The sequence below is a fragment of the Hyperoodon ampullatus genome (genome assembly GCF_949752795.1).
Source record: "Hyperoodon ampullatus genome assembly, chromosome: 2".
Taxonomy (NCBI): domain Eukaryota; kingdom Metazoa; phylum Chordata; class Mammalia; order Artiodactyla; family Ziphiidae; genus Hyperoodon; species Hyperoodon ampullatus.
In genome coordinates this window covers 43,718,152-43,740,998 of record NC_136915.1, presented here as the reverse complement: position 1 = coordinate 43,740,998, position 22,847 = coordinate 43,718,152, and the positions used below count along the sequence as shown (strand labels likewise).

General features: G+C 40.4%; 1 pseudogene across 1 annotated transcript; it reads right to left on the bottom strand.

Moving 5' to 3' along the window:
- Positions 1 to 3,705: 3,705 nt before the first annotated feature.
- On the bottom strand, positions 3,706 to 6,085 carry LOC307064295 (serine/threonine-protein phosphatase 1 regulatory subunit 10-like; annotated as a pseudogene). Its single transcript has one exon. The product of its transcript is annotated as a serine/threonine-protein phosphatase 1 regulatory subunit 10-like (transcript).
- Between the last annotated feature and the right edge of the window lie 16,762 nt (positions 6,086 to 22,847).

Here is a 22,847-nt window from a genome sequence, read left to right as displayed (position 1 = left end):
AGTTCTCTATATATTCTATGCATTAATGCCTTATCAGATAAATGATTTGCAGATATTTTCTCCCATTCTGTTGTTTTCTTTTTTACTCTGTTATAGTGCCTTTTGATGCACAAAATTTTAAATTTTTCATAAAGTACAATTTGTCTGATTTTTCTTTTTTTATTTATGTTCTTAATTCATAGCTAAGAAATCATTTCCAAGTTCAATGTTGTGAAGCTTTTGTCCTATGTTTTCTTCTAAGAGTTTTATTCTTTTAGGTTTTACATTTAGGTCCATGATCCATTTGGAATTTTTTTTTTTTTATATTATGTTAGCTAAAAGTCCAACTTCATTATTTTGCATATGTATATCCATTTTTCCCAGAATTCTTTGTTGAAAAGACTGTTCTTTCCCCATTGAATGATCTAGGGACTCTTGTCAAAAATCATTTGACCATATATGTGATAGTTTATTTCTGGGCTCTCTATTCTATTCCATTGGTCTATATGTCTGTATTTATGACAGTACCACACTGTTTTGGTTACTGTAGCTTTTTAGTACGTTTTGAAATCAAGAAGTGTGAGTCCTCCAGTTTTGTTCTTCTTTTTCAAGATTGTTTTGACTATTTGTGGTCTCTTGAGATGTCACGTGAATTTTAATATGCTTTTTTTCTATTTTTGCAAAAAAAAAGTAGTTGATATTTTGGTAGGGATTACATTCAATCTGTAAATTGCTTTGGGTAATATTGACATTTAAACAATATTAAATCTTCCATTCCATAAATACGAGCTGTGTTTCCATTTATTTATGTCTTATTTAATTTCTTTCAGCAATGTTTTATAGTTTTCATTATACTCAACCTCCTTGGTTAATTCTTAAGTAATTTACTCTTTTTGATGCTATTGTAAGAGGATTTTCTTTGTAACTTCCTTTTCAAATTGTTCATTCTTAGTATGTAGAAATCCAACTGATTTTTGTGTTGACTTCGTATCCTGCTTTTTTGCTGAATTAATTAATTAGTTCTAACAAGTTTTTTTGGGGGGAGGAATCTTTAGGATTTTCTACATATAAGATTATACCATCTGAAAATAGAGATACTTTTACTGCATTCTTTCCAATTTGGATGCTTCTATTTCTTTTTCCTTGCCTAATTGCTCTGTCTACCACTTCTAGTACTATGTTGAATAGAAGTGGTGAAAGTGGGCATCCATCCTTACCTTGTTCCTGATCTTAGATGAAAAGCTTTCAGTTTTTCACCATTGAATATGATGTTAGCTGTGGGTTTTCATACACAGCTTTTGTTATATTGGGGTCATTTCCTTATATTCTTAAGTTTGAGTGTCCTTTATCATGAAAGGGTGTTGACTTTGACAAATGCTTTCTCTGTGCCACTTGATATGGTCATGTGGGTTTCTCCCCCTTCATTCTGTTAATGTGATGTATTGTATTGATTGGTTTTCATATAATGAAACATCCTTGCATTTCAGAAATAAATTGCACCTAGTCATGGTGTATAATCCTTTTAACATGTTGCTGAATTTGCTTTGCTGGTGTTTTGTTGAGGATTTTTGCATCAATGCTCGTAAGGGATATTGATCTTTAGTTTTCTAATAGTATCTTTGTCTGGCTCTGGTATCAGGGTAATGCTGGCCTCACAGAATGAGCTAAGAAGTGCTCCCTCCTCTTCAATTTTTTGCAAAAGTTTGGGAAGGATTGGTGTTTGTTCTTTTTAAAATGTTTGGTAGAATTCACCAATGAAGGCATCAGGAAGGGAGTTTTCCTTTGTAGGGAGATTTTTTGGTTGTGAATTCAATCTCTTTACTCGTTATACGTCTATTCAGATTTTCTGTTTCTTTGTGATTTAGTCATGGGTTATTTTTCTAGTAATTTGACCATTTCATCTTGGTAATCCAATTTGTTGCTATATACTTGTTGATAGTAATATCTTATAATACTTATTATTTCTGTAGAATCTGTAGTTATGTCCCCACTTTCATTTCTGATTTTAGTAATTTTAGTCTTTTCTCTTCCTTTTTGGTCTCTCTAGCTAGAGGTTTGTCAATTTTGTTGATTTTTTTGAAGAAGCAACTTTTTGTTTCATTGATTTTTTTCCCATTGTTTGTATGTTCTGTTTCATTTATCTCTGCTTTATCTTTATTATTTCCTTTTTTTTCTGCTAGCTTTGGGTTTAATTTGTTCTTCTTTTTCTAGTTCCTTAAGTTGTACAGTTAAATTGTTGATTTGAGATCTTTATTTTTTTTAATGTGTTTATAGCTATAAATTTTCCCCTTAAAACTGATTTCACTGATCCCTATAAGTTTTGGTATGTGTGTTTTGCCAACTATTGTTGTAGAGCATACTATTTTTTTAATAAGCTGTTTCTCTTTCCACTGTTTATTATTAATGTACAAAATATACAAAATGAAAAGAAAAAGAAAATGCTCATCCTCAAATTCTTTGTGGCTCTAACCCAAGACTGTGCACAAAATCCAAACAATGCACTGTTTTCTTAGAAAACAACTGATGCTGAGACAAGTGAAGGAGAGGGCTGTGAGAAGGCAAGTCATCTTATTGAATCCACCCAGGAAAGCACTTGGTGGGGATTCAGAGATGGCTGACAGGGCAAGGGAGCTGGAGGCCTCACACTGACAAGGTTCCAGGTGGAGGCCAGGAGCAAGCTAACTCCCAGAGGAGTGCAAGTAGTGTGACTGTCAGGTCCAGCACACTGGGCTTCAGCTGATAGAAAGCTGGTCTCACTGAAGTGTTTTACAGTTTCCAGAATGAGCTGTAGACCACCATCAATGGCCTCACCTATGCAAGCTGAAACTTTCACTGGATGCCAGTATGAATTTGCCATCATTGAGCCTAGCAGATCCATGATGCAAACTTGGGTATTCACAGAAGATTGCAAAGTCTTACTTGAGAAAGGACTCAGAATGTAAAGCTTGTGTCAGAGGAGGGGTGGACATGATGTGTACTCCAGAACTCAAATCCAGCTGGATTGAGCCTTCTCAGTGCAGTAAGATACACAATGCCCCTTTTGCCATCTCCTCACCCCATAAGGAAGAATGAACTTGACTGGGACGATTTCATAAGTGCAGTTGATCTTGCATCAGAGTCCTGTGTGCATGAGGAGGACCCACAATAGGAGAGTAGAGGTATTCTCCAGGATAACCAGCTTTAGGTTCTCAGGCATCAAGGGTAATACCAGAAAGGGGCTTGGGATACAGGGCAAATCTCCTCAAAAAGTGAAGGCAACTGGGTCTCCTCTTAAGCAGTCCAAGGTACAGAATGTGTCCAGTCTCTCTCCTCCCCAGATTGGAGGAAAATATGTACATCAATGTGCACCAGTGATCAGAAAACCCACAGGAACCCAGGCAGGTGGGCCCTGAGGGGGCCAGCTCATCAGCTGGGGAAAGGGGAAAATGGGCCTCAAAGAAGCCATAAAAGTGTGGAAGGAGAAAGGCTACAGTACATAAGGGCGTGTGTGGATGGGGCAGGCAGTTGATTCCCTAGGACAGGAGAGGCCATTGACACTCGGGTGGTAGAAGGCACAGTTGTTCTCATAGCAGCAGTTGCTATGAGAACATCATGATATGTCAACAAACAGGGCAGTTTGACATGTTTCATCCATGGCTGTGGCCTCCATCATGCCCTTGGTGACCCCCTCCTCCATGGCCAGGGCCATCATAGCCACAGTACTTATAAGGGGGTGGCCTTCAATGGTCATGGCCTCAGTGACCAGGGACATAATGAGGCAGTGGCCATGGGGCCCCTATATACAGGGCTTTCATGGGGCTGATGTCCATCACCAGCACCCATTCCTCCACCAGGGCCTTCATGGATACCATGCCCACTGCCTCCAACCATGCCCCCATCAGGGTCCCCTCGTCCATTTGGGGGTCCTCCTGCAGAGCAGCCTCTTCTGGTCCCTCAGAACGGAAGAGGAGGAAGAGGTTCATTTCCTCCTTGGCCACCATGGACTCTATGGGATGGTCCAGGACCTGGTCCTGGTACCTCCAGCGTCAGGCCACACTGAATGGGGAAACCTGGGTCACCCTAGAAGGGATTGCACTGCCCCCAGGGAGGGGGTGGGGGACCCAGGAGATGTGGACCACTGGCTCACCAGGGCCCCCAGGGCCTCCATGGGGACCTGGCATAGGTCCCCTAGGTCCAGGGGGGGAAGTGCTGTATGCCCTTGGGGCTCCCGGGGCCTCCTGGTAGAAAACCATTGGCTATCAGATCAGGGCCTAAGAGTATGTGTGGCACCGGCATCTGCTTGACCTTGTCTGAATAGTCTGTTTGCTTCAGCAGTTCCTCTGCGGTATGACTGTTAGGGCTACGCATGATGGAGGGAGGATCTCCTGCACATCGATGCCTCCTCCTCCAGAACCCGGGGGGCTCTTCCCAGCACCTATGTTTTCCATAAGATCGTCCAGAACAGAAGGCAACTTGGAAACACTTACCCCGTCGGGTGAACCACAGCCCACCCAACCTAATAGGCTCCAGGGTCTCAACATATGGGGTTTTATCCATGGAACATTCCTCATCTAGGGGCATGAATTTTGGAGGGATAGGCTCATAGGGCTCAGGATCAGGATTGTGAGGACTTTCCTTTCTCAGGAAGAGCTCCTGAAGCATCCCCTTCTCCTACTCAGCCTGGATGTACTGATCCTGGCTACTGCTTCCAGGGGTGATGAGAGGCGAGAGCAGCACCGGGAGCCGGGGGCACACCCAGGACACATTCTCCTCCATGTTGTTTTTGCTCAGACACCGGGCTACCTCAAATGCGTGTTGGCCTGACAGTATCTCTCACTTAGCTGACTTGCCAAAGTCCTTGATCTTATTCACATTTACTCGTTCAGTTTCATTCAGTTCAAAATAGAAATACTCTCTGTTTGCCCTCCTCAGGTCACGTCACAGTTTTCCTCTTCCTGCCTTTCCCGGTCAGCTGGCTAAGATCTCCACTGGCTTTGCATCCCAAGCTCCTGGTTCCAAAGAGGCGGTATCCATGAGTTCTGGGACTTCAACAGGGGGAACTGGGGTCCCTGGACATTCTGTGTCCATAGCCGCAGAAGGAGGTGCTGGCTCTGGGGAAGAAGGTTTGCTGTGCTTGGTTCTGTGCTTGTTTTCCATTCAAACGGGCTTGACTTGGCAGCTGTGGGTGACAGCACCTTCTTCTTAATTTTGATGCCTGGAACAGGTGCTGAATTTAGCGCATCCAGAAAGCCCAGGCCCTCCATAGGCTATGGTGGGATGATCTTCACTTTGATCTCTTTGGTGGCATTGGGTGTCATGTTGAGTGGCTTGTATTTCTTCTCTGCAGGGGGTGCAGCATCTCCTGGGGCAGCTGTGGAACTCTGACACTTGAGGGAGATGGGTTTAAGGTTGTACTTGTCAGAAACCACCACTGCACTGGCATTCTTCTTTAAAGGCACCAAAGACAGAGTCTCCAGCTCTAGCCTAGTGGAAAGGAATGTGACGTGACGGGGCACCATGGTTCAGAGAGACCTGGGCTTCTCCCTCTTCTTCTCTGGGGCCTCCTCAGTCTGAGTTTCAGCCTTCACGTCAGTCAAAGGTCACTCAGGAGGGGTGGTTCAACTCTTTCCCTCTTCTTTCCATTTCTTCTTATCTTTCTCAGCAGGCTGGGCACTGCTCTGGGAGTGGATGACAGTCATTCAGTCGCTGATAAGGACTGAGGCCAATTTCCAGAGCTCTTCATCCTTACTTGACTTGCTCAGTTGCTTCACCAGTTTGGCTGTGTTGTGCTGCTTGAGATGGTCAACAGTGAGTGGTAGATGCTGCAGCATCAGCAGAATTTGCTTCAAGGGGGGAATGTTGTTGGTTGTCTTTGAATACATCAGCCAATTGTTAAGAAACTTGTAACTACCAACATCAGTAAACTTGACCAATATTTCTAGTGAACAGGTCTGCAGGAGAGTGTTCAAGTAAATACATCGACTCACTATCTTTCGTGCTTCCTTTATCATACTGAAGATCTTTGAAATCCCATCCACACTCTTGATTTCCCCATCTCAGTTAAGGAAGCTATCCAGCTTCCTTAAGCTTAAGGAGGCTCTTTGGGGTCTATGGGACCTGAAGCCATGATCGAGGTTTTATCGGGCTTGGGGTGGAGGGGGTTAAAATTTGGGAAAAAAAATAAAACAACCAACCAGAACCCCAAACTCAATTATTTGGGGGGCCTCATTGGCTCAAAAAGTCTCTTTAAAAAAAACTAAGGCTAGCTCAGTATTCATCCCCCCACAACCAACTCCATTTAGGGAGGGGGGTTGTAGAAAAAAGTTCTGAGTGGATTCAAAAAAGTAAATGCTGAATGAGTGAATTTGGGTGTGTTTGGGAAGGGAGGGTTGTTAATTATTTTTGAAGCTACGTGGTGATGGTCCTTCAGCCACAGATTTCAAGTCCCAGGCAGAGTGGGCTGGTGGGGTGGGCAAGATAGGTGGCAAGGGGTAGAAGACACAAGTGCTTGGGCTTGTGGCTGCTGTTTTCCCTCCCCTGACACCCTCAAGTTCCTTTCAAGGTCTTCGATGTTGCTGCCGTTTGTTTCTTTTTTCCTCATGGCTGTCCTTTCTCTGAGAAAATTCAAACCTCTAAAAGAACCCCAGAATCGAGCCTTCTATTTCTCCCTTCAATTCCATCAGAAGGAAAAGAGAAAAATGCGGGGGGGGAGGAAATAGGGGTGTCAGCCCTTTAAATCCCCTGGAATTTAGCTATATGGGTAGGAGCTTGCAACAGGGTGGGATTTGCAGCAACAACTGCCTGCCTCTTTGTCTGCAGCTCTGTGATCAGAAGCAAGTCTTCCCCTGGAAGTTGTAAGCAAACCTTCAATAGACTCCAGAATTCCAAATAGTTACATGAGGCAGATTCTGCTAGTGAAGTTGTTGTCTAGGTGGGGAGATAGAATACTGGTGCTTTCTACTTTGCCGTCTTCCCAGAATCCTCTCTTGCTAACATTTTGTCCTCTGAAGATGAATTGTGGTGATTACAATCTTTACAGTAAAACCAGGAGCTGAAACTGCCAGTAGTCCTCTTTTGGAGTTTCATTCTAAAGGAAAATTTAAAATAAAAAATAAATACATAGGGCTTCCCTGGTGGTGCAGTGGATAAGAATCCACCTGCCAATGCAGGGGACACGGGTTTGAGCCCTGGCCCGGGAAGATCCCACATGCCACGGAGCAACTAAGCCCGTGAACCACAACTACTGAACCCTCATGACACAACTACTGAAGCCTGCACTCCTAGAGCCAGTGCTCTACAAGAGAAGTCACTGCAATGAGAAGCCCACACACCACAACGAAGAGTAATCCCCGCTCGCCACAGCTAGAGAAAGCCTGAGCAGCAATGAAGACCCAACACAGCCAAAAATATAAATAAATAAATAAATAAATAAATAAATAAATATATATATATATATATATATATATTTCACTGACAGCTAATCTCAGAAACAACGATCTAAATGTTTGATCATAGGGAAATATTAAGTAATTGTGTATTTACTACAAGAGGTATTTTCTAAAATGGTCACTCTCTACATTACTTTCTGTTCCATTGCCTTGCTTTAATTTGCTTTATAGCACTTGACATTTGCACTGTTTGTTGTATGTCTCTCTCACTGGCATTAAGTCCTCAGGGTAAGAGCTTTGACATATTTATTACCGAATCCTTGTCATCTAAAATAGAACCTGACAAATTATAAGAACTAAGCAAATATTTGTTGGGTATATGCATGAAGGAAACATGAAATTTTGGGGGTCATACTATTTAGTAAAAAGTGCAGAAAATGAAATGTATTCTTCCATTAAAACAATAAAAAATGACACACATTGACAGAGTTTGGAATTTAGGAACTTGGAGACAGTGGTCACCAAGGTTATGTGGAGAAATGAAAACAGTTTATACGATAGGAGACAGGATTGTCGGCAATGTTTTCTCCCCCTCTTTCTCTTTATTCCTGGTATTAGTGATTCAAAATTGTCTGTACACTGAAAAAAAACAACTTTAAAAAAAAGTCATTTTCCTGAGGCAGATGAAAGTATGGATAGAATATTATGCTTACCAAACTTATTCCTGACAAATTGGGCTCTATATTCCAGGTAGGAAGGAACAGTCCCTGGAACTTTCAGAGAGAGGACAATAAAGACAAAGAAGGAGAATGATTTGCTTAGTGTTTGAACAGTAAGTCACAGAATACTTTATAATTAAAGAATGTGGGGAGCAGGGGACAGAAACTAGCTTCTCTGGTCTGTTTCCACAGGCTCTATTCTGCATTTAACAATAGAACACCAATAACTAGCCAAAGCCAGAACATTAGAGTCACACATTCTGTACATGTCACAAAGGTGCCAGAGGCAGGAAACAAATGGCAGCTGATATTCAGACCCTGCTCTACTCTCCAAGCCACTGAAACCTGGTGTGAGCCTGTATCTGCCCAGAGAATATACATTTTTCTAATTTTCACACAGGCATTGCAGGGGACAGGTATTGGAATGGGTCTTTGACTTAGCATGTTGGAGTCTGTTGCTGAGTAAAATACCTCTTTGTTGAACCACGCCAATCTCCACTCCACTAAGGACTAAGGTCAGGCTTAATATGTAGCCTTCAAATAACCATATGAAAAGGCAGGATGAATATTTATGACACACAGTTACCCAGACTTGCACACATGTTGGAAAACCGAAGTTTATATGCTGGATGTAAATATAGAATATTAAATGACCTTATCTTCCTCTGATCCTATGCCATGATTTAATGAAGAAACAGGGTGGGAGGGTTGCAAATAGAAACAGAGAAAGAAAAGCTTTGGAGTCACAACTCTTAGAATCAATAGGAAAAACATTAGGTTGAAATGAAGTCTCCAATCACCTTCTCCCTATACCTCTCTGACTACCTCAGGAAAAAAACATTAAAATAATTTCAGGTTTGTACTCCTCACATTCTCCACATCAATCACATGAACTCCTCAGTGTTTCTCAAACATACCATGCTCTCTCACCCCGCCTCTTCTTGACCCATGCCTAGAAAGTCTTTCACTGTCTTCTCTTCTCAGCAAATTCTCTTCAGCTTTTAAATCTCAGCTCTAAGATCATTTCTCTAGCAAGCCTTCCCAATATTCCCTCTTTCCCAGTGTAGATATTCCCTCATCTTCGGTGTTCCCCCAGCATTTGGCATAACTCTCTATTAGTATCTAGCATTATCTGTGAACATATCTACTAACCTCATTAGACTGTGGGCTATCTTAGAATAGAAGATAATGTTTATATCCTGCTCAGCATCTAACATGGTACCTAACAGACAGCAGCATTTCAGAAATGTTTCTTGGACATTGAATGAAAGAAAGAATGAATGAGTGCTATGACCCATGCATGCATCTGAAGGCAGAAGATCTGGGTTCAACTCTTTGTTTTACTGCTAACTTTCTTTATGTGGCAGATTAAATATGGCCACAAATTCTTTGATGCTCCTTCTATTAAGAGATGATGTCCATATACTTTCCTCTTGAATCTGAGCAGAGTCTGTAACTGCTTTAGCTAATAAATAAAATATGGCAGAAATGACATTGCCAGTTTCCAAGCCCAGGACTTAAAAAACTGGAAGCTTCCATTTCTTATCTCTTGGAACGCTGCCTCCTGGATCCCTTGGGTGTCACATAAGATGTTTGACATCCCTTCTGTACACACTTCATGAGCAGGTTTTGAGACTACATGCAGAAGAGAAGGGCCTGACTGAGCCCAGCCTTCAAGAGAGAGAAAAAGAGAAGGCCTTCAAGAGAAGGCTGAATCTATCCTTCCAGTTGTCCTTGCCAATGTCTCAGTCATGTGAGTGAAGCTATCCTGGATCCTTCAGACCAGCCCAACTGCCAACTGAATATCAAAACTGACCCCAGTTCACTTCATGTGGAGCTGAAGAACTGGTCATTCAAGGCTTACCTCAAATATTGACACATAAAATCGAGACATATAATGATTTTGTTTTAAAGCTACTAAGTTTTGGGGTGGTTTGTTAGGCAACAACTGATAACCACAACAGAAGTTGATAACTGGGAATTGGGCACTTCTATAACCCAAAACCCCAAACATGTGACATTGGCTTTGAGACTGGGCAATGTGTGGGGACTTGAAGGGCCTTGAGGCGTCTGTCAGTGAAAGCTAGAAAGACTTGGAGGAGGTGTTGGTGATCACTTTCAGAACAGTAAAGGAATTGTTACTGGAAGCTAGACAAAGGTTTGGCAACAAGGTTACTTGTGGTAACAGGGAAAATAGAAAGGTACCTAATGAATTTGAGGATCTGTTTGGCAAGTTTCCAGGCAGAAAGTCCAAAGTGTCAGCTGGCTTTTTCTAGCTATTTATAATGAAATATGAGAAGAGAGAGGTAAACTAAAAAAGGACCCAGGATAGTATTTCCAGGCAGCACAAGAATCTCAGTGGAAAAAAATGGCCTCATAGTAAAGATCAGCTCTAAGGTGTTGCTAGCAAAATGAGATCACAGGGTAAAGACAAGTCGAGCATGCAACCGTAAAGTCCTTTGTTAAGACCTCAGAAAGATTTTTTTAATTGAGGTAACATTGGTTGATAACAGTCATGTGTATAACATTATATTTAGACTTCTATATACACTACAACATACTTACCACCAAAAGTTTAGTTTCCATTCACCACATACAGTTGATCCCCTTTACTCATTTCACCCTCCCCCCATACCTCTTCCGCTCTGGAAGCCACTACTTTGTTCTCTGTATCTATGTGCTTGTTTTTATTTTACTTTTTAAAAATATTCCACATATGAATGAAATCATAAGTTGTTTGTCTTTCTCTCTGACTTATTTCACTTAGCCTAATACCCTCAACGTTCATGCATGTTGTGGCAAATGGCAAGATTTCATCTCTTTTATGACTGAGTAGTATTCCACTGGTGTGTGTGTGTGTGTGTGTGTGTGTGTGTATGTATAGCACATCTTCTTTATCCATTCTTCTGTTGATGGGTACTTAGGTTGTTTATATATCTTAGCTATCATACATAATGCTGTAATGAACATAGGGGTATATGTACCTTTTCTAATTAGTGTTTTCATATTCTTTGGATAAATACCCAGTAGTAGAATAACTGGATCATATCATAGTTATATTCTTAATTGTTTGAGGAAACCCAATACTGTTTTCCATATGGCTGTACCAGTTTACATTCTCACCAGCAGTGTAGGTCAGAAAGATTTAAGGCAGTGTCTGCTAGATGCTTTCAAAGTTATTCCTAGTGGAAAAAAATTCTTTCTGTGGATCTTAATGCTGTGCCTCATGGACCCTCTATGTTAAACAACAGGATTTCTAAGAGTCTTAAGGGTGTTGTTCCACAACAGGTTCATAGGGGGCCCAAGGTCGAGAAAGGCTACCTGAAAGATTTGTGGGTGTGTTTTTTGGATAATGGAGTAGAGTATAATTTGATACACAGGAAACCCCCCCAAATTTAAAAAGGATTACGTTAGCTTGGCCTGAAGCTCACAGAGACAGTATGAAATGAAAAGAGGTCTTTGGACTCCCAGTCTACTATGGGCAGAGAGCAGGCTGAGAAAACTACTCAACTATAAAAATGGGCTATTTCTTATGGAAAAAGAATGGTGACTCAGAGGGCAGAACCAAAAGTCACAGAGACTCATTCCCAGGGAGCAGAACTAGCCCTTAATTAAAGCACTGGCATCATGTGTTTGGTTAGATTTCAGAATTTCTAAGCACCAGTGATTGCTTTGTGCTTCCACTCCTTCTACCCACCACCACCACCCCACCCTCTTTTGAACAGGAGTGTCTACAGCAGTTACCTTATGCCTGTCTCACCATTGTAGTTGGGTATATATGGGGAAGATAACTTTTCTCTTTTGTTCAGAGATTTTCAATGGAAAGGAACAGTGCTCAAGAAACTACACCTTAGGAACTACACCTGAGGAAACTCATCCACATCTGGAACTTATTCAGATGATGAGATCATGGACCTTGATCCTGAGCCTAACACTGTAATAGGTTGAGTTTGGAGGGGTAGGTCCTTTGAGGAAGTGAATGTATTTTGCTGTGGGAAGAATGTAAATGATTTGTGGCCAGAGGGCAGACGGTGACAGATTAAAGATGGCTGTAAATTCTTAGATCCTCCTCCCATTGACAGTGGGGTCTATGTCTCCTCCTCTGGAGTCTGGATGGGCTCTATGATTGTTTTGACCAATAGAATACTGTAGAGATGACACTGTGCTAGTTTCCAAGCCCAGGTCTTAAGAGACTGGTAACTTCCACTTCCTGTCTCCTGGGAATATTTTCTCTTTGAGCCCTGAGATACCATACACTCTGCTGGAGATATCACATTGAGACACTCTGGAAGGGGAGAGGGGGCCAAATGAAGCCAAGGCTCAAGGCATTGGGTGAAGCCAAACAAATACCATGGAGAGATCTCATTTGACTCTATGTAGAGCAGAAGAAGCAACTAGCCTAGCCTTGACTAGATTCCTGACTCATAAAATTGTGAGAAATAATATAGTGGTTGTTGATCTAAGCTGCTGAACTTTGGGATACTTTGTTACACAACAGTAGGTAACTGAGATCTCCATGACCTTGGGTCAGTCTCTTCTCTCTAGAACTACTTCTTCAACTTGGGCAGTGTTGGGCTAGGTTAGCTGAACTCTAAGGATCTTAATAGCTCTGATTTTCCGTCCCAATGCAGTTGAAGGCAGTTGAACTACACCAGGTGACATTTGGACATCTGTTGAATGACCAGCAGGACATAGAACATATATTATTAGGTATCCAATAAATATTTTAATGAATTTTGAAGGACGAAGAAGAACTGGGTAAGTAGAAGTGAAGGGAGGGACATTTCAGGCAGAATGAACAGCATGTACAAAAATGCAAAAACCTGGACAGCTTAGGAAACTGAAAGCATTTCAGAATTGTTGAAGTAGCAAGTACAAGGGAGAATGGGGACGATGAAGCTGGAAAGATAGACAAGGGCCAGATGATGGAGGGACTTGTGTGCCTGGCCAAGTGTTTTAGGCTTTTTTACAGACCCAGAGAGACCTCTGAAGGAAAATTATCACTGAATCCTCAGTCAGATAAATGATGTATTTCTTCTTTTTATACATATAGAAACTGAGGTTTTGTCACTTGCTGAAGATCACATTATTAATAGGTGGTTGATCCAGGATTTGAATCCATGTCTAACAGCTTTGAAACGATATTTTAAAAGACTTCAGAAGTTAATATAACTTTATTTTAAAAGTTATTTTGAACATATTCTACATGACTGAAATTGTATAAAGTAGAAGAAATGTGAAAGTAAATGTCACAAGCAATATGAATTACCTATGATTTATTTTCCTTGTGGGAAATAGAAGGAATGATTAATTTTCCTTGGAGAAGTGAATAAAGCTTCCTAGAAAAGAGGACATTTGTTTATTTGTTATTCATTTATTATTATCTTAAACCAGAGCTAACATTCACTGAGCTCAAACTACGTACCTGCCATTGTTCTAAGCATTTTACGCATGTTATTGATATCTCACAACAACCCTGTGAAACAGGTACTGTTATTTTCTACTTTTATTTCTAAAGCAAAGAGAGCTTAGGTAACTTGTTCAAGTCACACATTTAGTAATCCTGGGTTGGATCCTGGTGAGTCAGACATCATGTTTTAGCCATAAGTAGGGACATTTAAACTGGGCCTTAAGACAGGGAGATTTGTGGACCAAAGGGCATTTAAGAGAGAAAAACAAATGCAAATACTTGATGGTATGAAAGTTCACTGTGTTCTAAGAATAGGATTTCAGGGAAGTTTAGGGAAATTTAGAGAAAGAACATTGTGTGTGTGTGTGTGTGTGTGTGTGTGTGGTAGGAAGTGGAGAGAGAGGGTTACAGAAGAATGATAGAAGAGGGTGCTAGAAATGTATTGGGTTGCACAAAAAGTTCCTTTGGTTTTAAAATAAAAATAAAAGACACATTTTTCATTTTCACCAAGAACTTTATTGAACAACGTATTCACCATTTTGTTCCACTAACTTCTGTCATTTTTCAGGCAACTTCACAATTCCATCTTCCCAAAACTTTTTATCTTTTTGAGCAAAGAACTGTTCCAGGTGCCTTTTCCAGTTTCCAGGGAACTGAAATTTTTTTCATTAAGAAAATTTTTTAAAGACCGAAATAAATGGAAATCTGAAGGTGCAATGTCTGGTGAATACAGTGGATGAATCAGAACTTCCCAGCCAAGCTGTAACAGTTTTTGCCTGGTCATCAAAGAAACATGTAGGCTTGCATATCCTGATGGAAGATTATGCGTTTTCTGTTGACTAATTCTGGACACTTTTCATCGAGCACTGCTTTCAGTTGGTCTAATTGGGAGCAGTACTTGTTGGAATTAATCGTTTGGTTTTCCAGAAGGAGTTCATAGAGGACTCCCTTCCAATCCCACCATATATACAACATTACCTTCTTTGGATGAAGACCGGCCTTTGGTGTGGTTGGTGGTGGTTCATTTCACTTGCCCCACGATCTCTTCCATTCCATATTATTGTACAATATCCACTTTTCATCATCTGTCACAATTTGTTTTAAAAATGGAACTTTTTTTTTTTTTTTTTTTTTTTTTTTGCGGTACAGGGGCCTCTCACTGTTGTGGCCTCTCCCGTTGTGGAGCACAGGGTCCAGACGCGCAGGCTCAGCGGCCATGGCTCACGGGCCCAGCCGCTCCGTGGCATGTGGGATCTTCCCAGACCGGGCACGAACCCGTGTTCCCTTCACCGGCAGGCGGACTCTCAACCACTGTGACACCAGGGAAGACCAAAAAATGGAACATTTTTGTTACATTTAAGTAGAGAATCGAATGCGGAAATATGGGTTTTTTTCACTTAAGGTTTTTTTCGCTTAACTTACGTGGAACCCAAACCTCAAAGTGCTTAACATAACCAAGCTGGTGCAAATTATTTTCACTGCTTGATTTGGCTATTTTGAGTATGTCAGCTATCTCCTGCATGGTACAGTGTTGATTGTTCTCAATTAATGTCTCAACTTGATCACAATCAACTTCGACTGGTCTACACGACTGTGGAGCATCGTCCAGCGAGAAATCTCCAGCACGAAACTTTGCAAACCACTTTTGACACGTTCAATAAGTCACAGCACCTTCTCCATACACTGCATAAATCTTTTTTTGCGTTTCAGTTGTGTTTTTACTTTTCTTGAAATAGTAAAGCATAAAATGCCGAAATGTTGTTTTTCTCCTTCCATCTTCAATATTTAAATGGCTACACAAAAATTCACCAATTTTGATAAGTTTTTTCAAAATGCATGCTGAGATGAGAGATGTCACAATACTATCTAACAAAATTGTTTATAATGAAGTTAAAGACAACTAAGTGTTACTAGAGACATCTTATGGAAAAAACCGAATGAACCTTTTGGCTAACCCAGTAGTTTGTGGCCAGGTAAGAAGGCCTGGATGCTAGACAAAAGAATTTGGACTTGATCTTGTAGGCTATGTGGAGGCATTGAAGTTGCTTTTCTTCTTTTGTTCTTTTTTTTTTTTTTTTAATAAATTTATTTTATTTATTTATTTATTTTTGGCTGAGTTGGATCTTCGTTGCTGTATGTGGGCTCTCTCTAGTTGCGGTGAGCGGGGCCTACTCTTCGTTGTGGTGCATGAGCTTCTCACTGCAGTGGCCTCTCTTGTTGTGGAGCATGTGCTCTAAGCATGTGGGCTTCAGTAGTTGTGGTGCCTGGGCTCAGCAGTTGTGGCTCCCGGGCTCTAGAGCGCAGGCCCAGCAGTTGTGGTGCATGGGCTTAGTTGCTCTGCAGCATGTGGGATCTTCCCGGACCAGGGATGGAACCCGTGTCCCCTGCATTGGCAGGCTGATTCTTAACCACAGTGCCACCAGGGAAGCCCTCTTTTTTTTTTTTTTTTTTTGTTTGTTTGTTTGTTTTGCTGTACGCGGGCCTCTCACTGTTGTGGCCTCTCCCGTTGCAGAGCACAGGCTCCGAATGCACAGGCTCAGCGGCCATGGCTCACAGGCCCAGCTGCTCCGCGGCATGTGGGACCCTCCCGGACCGGGGCACAAGCCTGTGTCCCCTGCATTGGCAGGCTGATTCTTAACCACAGTGCCACCAGGGAAGCCCTCTTTTTTTTTTTTTTTTTTGTTTGTTTGTTTTGCTGTACGCGGGCCTCTCACTGTTGTGGCCTCTCCCGTTGCAGAGCACAGGCTCCGAATGCACAGGCTCAGCGGCCATGGCTCACGGGCCCAGCTGCTCCGCGGCATGTGGGATCCTCCCGGACCGGGGCACAAGCCTGTGTCCCCTGCATTGGCAGGCGGACTCTCAACCACTGCGCCACCAGGGAGGCCCTCTTTTGTTCTTTTTTAATCAAAGGAATGCAATGATTATGTCTGTGTTTTAGAAAGAGTAATCTGATGGCAAGGAAAAATGGACTGAATGGAAGAGTCTGGAGGCATACAGAAGGGAGTCAGGACTCAGTTGCAGTGTCTGGTATCAAGGCCTGAACTAGGATGATGGTAGCGAGGATGGAGTAAAGGGAACTGAGGAACATGTGGACTAGAGCTTATTTTCATAGCCGATGTCTATTTCCCTTTGGGCATAATATTTTGAAAGATGAATAATGCTGCTGGTTTTGCTTGGAGAGAGTATTTGGAAAGTCAGGAACTCTGCTTACAACTCAGTGTCTTCCACACAGGGCAAATCAGACACACTGAGACCGTAAGAGGATACACATACCAAAAAAGTTTGGACACTTTAGTGTTTTCCTGGCCATCCCATTTGTGAAACTATGCCATGTATAGCTGTGTGCCTTCTTTCTACCTCAAAGACAGGATGCCAGCTGCATTTTAATAACAGGTACCTTTCTGAGATTTGAAAATGTCCACAGAAGGCCACAAAACTTGACCTGACCCAAATAAAACTAAACAAAAGCTGAGGCAAGCTCACATTCTGCATGTCCTACCTTCTAGCCTTAACAAACATGACAAAGGAAACTTGCTGACACCTCCAACCCTTTTCACATGAATTCCATTTGCCTGGAAAGCTCCCCCTTCCATTATCCTCCACTGTGAAGCAGCTCAGATCCACCTCTCCCAAGGCAAAGCTAGATATGCACTGCTTTCTGCTAGTGCCCTTCATATTTCTCTGTTATAGCACTTGTCATCTATTTAATAGCTACTTGGTTATTTATCTTTCTCCCTCACCTGTGCTGTGAGCTATTTCTTTAAAGGTAAATCTTTAACTTTCCTCATGTATTTATCTCCAGTGCCAGGTAAGACACCAAATATATACATAAATGTTTGTTGAGTAACTTGCAGTCAGCACATAAACACATGATAAAAAGACTTCAGTTAGGAAATTTAAATGAAAATATGTTTAAAAAATATTTAAAATTTTAAAAAAGTAATAAAAATAATATATTCACATTGTTTATAAGGTCAAAAAATGCTGTAATGCTTATTATGAAAACTCCTAATCTCCAGTTCCACCCATTCTTAACCTCAAACTCCCTGCCCAAACTCTTTTAGCTATTTCTTCTAGTATTTACTTCCATTAAAAAATAATATAGTTATACTGATTCTTTTTGATTTATCAGTTTTAGACATTATCTTTTGAATTCCTATTTTGGAAGATGAGGATTCATCTCTTCCATCACCGTAGGCCCCTATTTCCTCTCCCTTATGTAGTTAAAATAAAACTTTTGACTAATTCAAAATTCATTTTTTGAATTAGTGTTAAGCATTGGTTGCTGCTAAGCTAAGTTCTGTACTATAATTATATTTCCTTTCTTGTACATACTTTTCTTACTGGAGACATTAATAATTTTATTTTTTCATTTGCTTAGTTCTCTATGTCACTATTTTCTACATTATATCAGATAATGTATCTGTTCCATTTATTTTCCTGAAGACATAAGTCCTGGAGCCCTCTATTCTCCTGTTCCAATCTTTTTACATGCTAAACAGTGGTTATCCTAGGAATCCCTTTTAAAATCATCATGGGGATTCTCTTTGCCTCTCTCCTGTGTTATATTTCCTGTTTCTTTTTTTTTACAAATCCCATGTTTCTCTCTCTCTCTCTCTCTCTCTCTCTCTTTTATTTTTAAACTCACTCATTTTGGTGGCACATATCCCGTAGTAGCTTTCTGGAAAAGAGGTATGGGAAGTAATATTTTTTTAAGACTTTGCAAGTCTCAATGTGCCTTAATTTTACCTTCACACTTGATTGGTAGTTCTCTGGATATAGAATTCTAGGTTGAAAAAAGTTTTTGCACAGAACTTTTAAGGCATTGCTACTTTGTATCCTAGTTTCTAGTAGTTGTTGTTGAGAAATTTAATATCATTCAATCTCTCTCAGTCCCTTGCATGATACCATTATTTTCCCCTGGAAGTCTGAGCATATTTTTTTTAATCTCCTAGTGCTCTGAAATTTCTTAATGATGCACCTTGACATAGTTTTTGTTTTTGTTATTTAAAACCATTGTGCTCAGCCCTTGATAAGCCTTTACAAACTGGAAATATGTATTCTTTAGTCTGGAAACTTTTTCTTGTATTCTTTCTTTAATAATTTTTCTCTTTTTTTTTTCTTTAACATCTTTATTGGAGTATAATTGCTTTACAATGGTGTGTTAGTTTCTGCTTTATAACAAAGTGAATCAGTTATACATATACATAGGTTCCCATATCTCTTCCCTCTTGCGTCTCCCTCCCTCCGACCCTCCCATTCTGACCCCTCTAAGGTGGTCACAAAGCACCAAGCTGATCTCCCTGTACTATGTGGCTGCTTCCCAGTAGCTATCTATTTTACGTTTGGTAGTGTATATATGTCCATGCCACTCTCTCACTTTGTCACACCTTACCCTTCCCCCTCCCCATATCCTCAAGTCAATTCTCTAGTAGGTCTGTATCTTTATTCCCGTCTTACCCCTAGGTTCTTCATGACATTTTTTTTTCTTAGATTCCATATATATGTGTTAGCATATGGCACTTGTCTTTCTCTTTCTGACTTACTTCACTCTGTATGACAGACTCTAGTTCCATCCACCTCACTACAAATAACTCAATTTCGTTTCTTTTTATGGTTGAGTAATATTCCATTGTATATATGTGCCACATCTTCTATACCCATTCATCCGATGATGGACAATTAGGTTGCTTCCGTCTCCTGGCTATTGTAAATAGAGCTGCAATGAACATTTTGGTACATGACTCTTTTTGAATTTTGGTTTTCTCAGGGTATATGCCCAGTAGTGGGATTGCTGGGTCATATGGTAGTTCTATTTGTAGTTTTTTAAGGAACCTCCATACTGTTCTCCATAGTGGCTGTACCAATTCACATTCCCACCAGCAGTGAAAGAGTGTTCCCTTTTCTCCACACCCTCTCCAGCATTTATTGTTTCTAGATTTTTTGATGATGGCCATTCTGACTGGTGTGAGGTGACATCTCATTGTAGTTTTGATTTGCATTTCTCTAATGATTAATGATGTTGAGCATTCTTTCATGTGTTTCTTGGCAATCTGTATATCTTCTTTGGAGAAATGTCTATTTAGGTCTTCTGCCCATTTTTGGATTGGGTTGTTTGTGTTTTTGTTATTGAGCTGCATGAGCTGCATGTAAATTTTGGAGATTAATCCTTTGTCAGTTGCTCCATTTGCAAATATTTCCTCCCATTCTAAGGGTTGTCTTTTGGTCTTGTTTATGGTTTCCTTTGCTGTGCAAAAGCTTTGAAGTTTCATTAGGTCCCATTTGTTTATTTTTGTTTTTATTTCCATTTCTGTAGGAGGTTGGTCAAAAAGGATCTTGCTGTGATTTATGTCAGAGTGTTCTGCCTATGTTTTCCTCTAAGAGTTTGATAGTTTCTGGCCTTACATTTAGGTCTTTAATCCATTTTGAGCTTATTTGTGTGTATGGTGTTAGGGAGTGTTCTAATCTCATACTTTTATATGTACCTGTCCAGTTTTCCCAGCACCACTTATTGAAGAGGCTGTCCTTTCTCCACTGTACATTCCTGCCTCCTTTATCAAAGATAAGAGGACCATATGTGCATGGGTTTATCTCTGGGCTTTCTATCCTATTCCATTGATCTATCTTTCTGTTTTTGTGCCAGTACCACACTGTCTTGATTACTGTAGCTTTATAGTATAGTCTGAAGTCAGGGAGCCTGATTCCTCCAGCGCCGTTTTTCGTTCTCAAGATTGGTTTGGCTATTCGGGGTTTTTGTGTTTCTATACAAATTGTGAATTTTTTTGTTTTAGTTCTGTGAAAAATGCCAGTGGTAGTTTGACAGGGATTGCATTGAATCTGTAGATTGCTTTGGGTAGTAGAGTCATTTTCACAATGTTCATTCTCCCAATCCAAGAACATGGCATACCTCTCCATCTATTTGTATCGTCTTTAATTTCTTTCATCAGTGTCTTATAATTTTCTGCATATAGGACTTTTGTCACCTTAGGTAAGTTTATTCCTAGATATTTTATTCTTTTTGTTGCAATGGTAAATGGGAGTGTTTTCTTGATTTCACTTTCAGATTTTTCATCATTAGTGTACAGGAATGCCAGAGATTTCTGTGCATTAATTTTGTATCCTGCTACTTTACCAAATTCATTGATTAGCTCTAGTAGTTTTCTGATAGCATCTTTAGGATTCTCTATGTATAGTATCATGTCATCTGCAAACAGTAACAGCTTTACTTCTTCTTTTCCATTTTGGATTCCTTTTATTTCCTTTTCTTCTCTGATTGCTGTAGCTAAAACTTCCAAAACTATGTTGAATAAGAGTGGAGAGAGTGGGCAACCTTGTCTTGTTCCTGATCTTAGTGGAAATGGCTTCAGTATTTCACCATTGAGGATGATGTTGACTGTGGATTTGTCATATGTGGCCTTTATTATTTTGAGGTATGTTCCCTGTATGCCTACTTTCTGCAGGGTTTTTATTTTTAATCATAAATGGGTGTTGAATTTTGTCAAAAGATTTCTCTGCATCTATTGAGATGATCATATGGTTTTTCTCCTTCAATTTGTTAATGTGGTTTATCACATTGATTGTTTGTGTATATTGAAGAATACTTTCATTCTTGGGATAAACCCCACTTGATCATGGTGTATGATCTTTTTAATGTGCTGTTGGATTCTGTTTGCTAGTATTTTGTTGAGGATTTTTACATCTATGTTCATCAGTGATATTGGCCTGTAGTTTTCTTTTTTTGTGACATCTTTGTCTGATTTTGGTATCAGGGTCATGGTGGCCTCACAGAATGAGCCTGGGAATGTTCCTCCCTCTCTATGTTTTGGAAGAGTTTGAGAAGGATAGTTGTTAGCTCCTCTCCAAAAGCGATAAAATTTGCCCGTGAAGCCATCTGGTCCTGGGTTTTTGCCTGCCAGAAGATTTTTAATCACAGTTTGAATTTCAGTGCTTATGATTGGTCAGTTTATATTTTCCACCTCTCCCTGTTTCAGTCTTGGAAGGTTGTGCCCCTCCAAGAACACGTCCATTTCTTCCAGGTTGTCCATTCTACTGGCACATAGTTGCCTGTCATAATCACTCACGATCCTTTGTATCTCTGCAGTGTCAGTTGTTACTTCTCCTTTTTCATCTCTAATTCCATTGATCTGAGTCCCTCCCCTTTTTTCTTGATGAGTCTAGCTAATGGTCTATCAATTCCGTTTATCTTCTCAAAGAAGCTGCCTCTAGTTTCATTGATCTTTGCCAATGTTTCCTTCATTTCTTTTTCATTTATTTTTGATCTCTTCCCTATGATTTCTTTCCTTCTGTCAACCCTGGGTTTTTTTGGTTCTTCTTTCTCTAATTGCTTCAGGTGTATGGCTAGGTTGTTTAATTGAGATGTTTCTTGTTTCTTGAGGCAGGATGGCATTGCCACAATCCTCCCTCCCAGAACTGCTTTTACTGCATCCCACAGGCCCTGGGTCATCGCGTTTCCATTGTCATCCATTTCCAGGTATTTCTTGACCTCCTCCTTGATTTCCTCAGTGATCTCTTGGTCATTTAGCAGTGCCCTGTTAGCCTCCATGTGTTTGTATTTTTTACAGATCTTTTCCTGTAATTGATATCTAGTCTCATAGCATTGTGGTCAGAAAAGATACTTGATATGATTTCAACCTTCTTAAATTTACCAAGGCTTGATTTGCCACAGAAGATATGGTCTATCCTGTAGAATGCTCCGTGAGCACTGGAGAAGAAAGTGTATTCTGTTGTTTTGAGATGGAATGTCCTATAAATATCAATCAAGTCCATCTTGTTTAATGTATCATTTAAAGCTTGTGTTTCCTTATTTATTTCCATTTTTGATGATCTGTTCATTGGTGAAAGTGGGGTGTTAAAGTCCCCTACTATTTTTGTGTTACTATTGATTTCCCCTTCCATGGCCATTAGCATTGGCCTCATGTACCATGGTGCTCCTATGTTGGGTGCACAAATATTTACAATTGTTATATCTTCTTCTGTGACTGATCCCTTGATCATCATGTAGTGTCCTTCCTTGTCTCTTGTGGTAGTCTTTATCTTAAAGTCTATTTTTTTCTGATATGAGAATTGCTACTCCAGCTTTCCTTTGATTTCCATTTGCATGGAATATCTTTTTCCATCCCCTCACTTTCAGTCTGCATATGTCCCCAGGTGTAAAGTGGGTTTCTTGTAGACAGCATATACATGGGTCTTATTTTTGTATCCATTCAGCCAGTCTATGTCTCTTGGTTGGAGCATTTAATCCATTTACATTTAAGGTAGTTATAGATATGTATGTTCCTATTACCATTTACTTAACGTTTGGGGTTTTTTATTGTAGGTCTTTTCCTTCTCTTGTGTCTCCTACCTAGAGAA